We start from the raw sequence: 2,509 nt of genomic DNA on the forward strand, positions 1-2,509 counted from the left end.
AACCTGGGGTGAAACCGCCATTCCAGGGCTCCCCAGCCTTGATACCTCAGGTGTGGCACTTCACCTCCTCTACTTTGCTGGGAGCTGTGAAAATTAAGGGATATGATCATTTGTGCCCAGCTCAGGGCTTGGGGGCAGAGGGAAAACATTTTATTCTACTCTTTTAACTTCTTTTGCTGGTCAAATGAACATAAAGCAGATTAACAGAAGAAAAACAAATTTAATTACGTACATACTGGGGCGCCCAGAAGAATATGGGACCCATGAAGAGTTGGGCAGTTGAGGCTTATCTGCCACTCCGAGCGGAGGAATGGAGGCTCCCAGGGAAGAAGGGTAATTCACAGGATGAGAAGAGCAGATGTTTGGCCTTTAGATATTTGTCCTGCCACACAGAAAGATCATTCAAATAAAAAGTCATCTCTCTGCACCAGGCCCCATCTATGGTTTTTTTTAGGTAATTAGGGGAGGTATAAACGTTTTCCTTGAGTCTGCTGGGTCTTGATTGCCTTCAGCTCAAAATTGTCCACATGTCAAAGTGACACATTTTGGGGAGGCTTGTTCTGAACCCCGTCGGGGGGCCAGCCGCAAGGTTTCTGAGATGCCCAGAACAAACTCACCGAGGGAGCCAGACTTCAAACAGTGCTTCTCTCATAGTCCGATGCCCAAGCTGCTGCAGGAGGCTGGGGGAGGGAGAGCAGATTCTCCGGGCAAAGTCGGGGGCAAGGAAGTGTCTCTGAGCTGGCCCTTTCCAGCTGGCGGGGTGGCCGCCAGTCACGGAGCATTGGAGGAGAGCGTGTATGAGCAGTAGCGAGGGATCCGTGGGAGGTAGAGAGAAGGACGGAGAGTCAGCTGGAGGAGTGGGCGGGGCGAAAAGAAGTGGCTGACATTTGGGGGGTAGAATGGATAGGACTTGGGGACTGCTCGCCTTCCCGAAGCAGGTGACTCGTGGGGACGGTACGAAGAATGTGGGGACGTGGCGTGCCAGCTGCGAATGGTTCTTACAGTTTCACATGGTTGGGGGAAAGCAAAACAATATTGTTTTGTGATGTGTGAAAATTATATGACATTCTCATTTTAGTGTCCATAAATAAAGTTTTATTGGAACACTGCCATGATCATTCCTTTACATATTGTCTTAATTTTGTCCTAAGGTGGCAGAGTTGAGTTATTGAGACAGAAACCCCATGGGCAGCAAAGCCTAAAACATTAACATTCTGGTCCTCATAGACAATAGTTTGCCCATACTTGGCTTAGAGGGAGCCTTCAGGGAGAGGAGAACAGCGGGCGGTGGGGCTGGAGAATGAGATAGGGACCTTCTGCCCTGCCCAGGCACAGAGTTTAATTAAGAAAGTGGGAGCCAGCAAGAGTTCCAGAAGAAGGACCTGTTCAGAAGAATGTCAGAGGAGGGTGACTCCGGCTGCTTGGCAAGGATGGGTGAAGATAGGCAGTCTGCGCCTGAAGCAGGGAGACCAGCTCCAGCTCCAAAGGCCCAGACTGCCCTTGAAGATACTTGCTGAGACCTAGCCCTGAGGGGTCTCTCTACCTTGCTCCATGCACCTTTGCTGATGGCCGACAGTAGAGCTTGGTGCATACCCAGGATGCCTTGCACACAAGGGCGGAAGTCACCGTTGGATGGAGCCTCCATATCGGAGGGAACTGCACAGCAAGGGCGGAAGCCAGAGAAGCTTGAGGAGGCCACCCTGGAGCCCCCAGCAAGATCATGATGGGCCAGAGTGTGAAATGGGCGCTGAGAGAACAGCTGCAGGTGGAGGGGCCGGAGGCGAGGCTCAAGAGGTAAGCAGGGCAGGCCGGCTTCCCTTTCACACCTGAGAGGAACGAGAGTAGAAAGCTTTGCGGCCTAGGAGAGAGCAAGCACACGGCGAGAGGCTTTGGGCATATGCGTGGATGGAGGGGGTCGGAAGGATACAGCCAGGCGAAGGCCTGTGGACCGCAGGCAGGAGTACAGCGGCCATTCCCAAGGGCACACAGACATGTGTAGACAAAACCATAGGCTAGGTACTATGCACAAAACACACTAAGACCAGGCCTCTGCACAACGTCACAGATGGGCGTATACCTCCTCACAGCCGCCGAGGGCCAGGCAAGCACACAATTCGAGACCTAGAGGCCTCTCTGCACACGGTCACAGTTGTGTGCACACAATCGCGGTCCAGGTACAAGCAGATGTACACCGCCATGCACACAGAAACAGTCCCAGGGACACACTGTAGGTCACATAGACCCATGCACACTGTAAAACACAGGCGCAGATATCCACGCACACACAGACCTGGACACGCAGACCCATGCACACGCCTGATGCGCACACTCCCTGACCTGCCCCGCCTCCCATCGCACACACACCGCCGCATAGAACGCACCGGTCCGTGGGCCGGCGCACGCACGGTCACAGGCAGGGGCGCGCGCACTTACACACACACACACACGCACGCACGCACGCATGCACGCACACACACACACATTTGATCGCACACGCGGGAGGCGCGGA

This window comes from Pteronotus mesoamericanus, unplaced genomic scaffold (assembly GCF_021234165.1).
Source record: "Pteronotus mesoamericanus isolate MK-2021 breed Mesoamerican mustached bat unplaced genomic scaffold, CSHL_Meso_final contig_702, whole genome shotgun sequence".
Taxonomy (NCBI): Eukaryota; Metazoa; Chordata; class Mammalia; order Chiroptera; family Mormoopidae; genus Pteronotus; species Pteronotus mesoamericanus.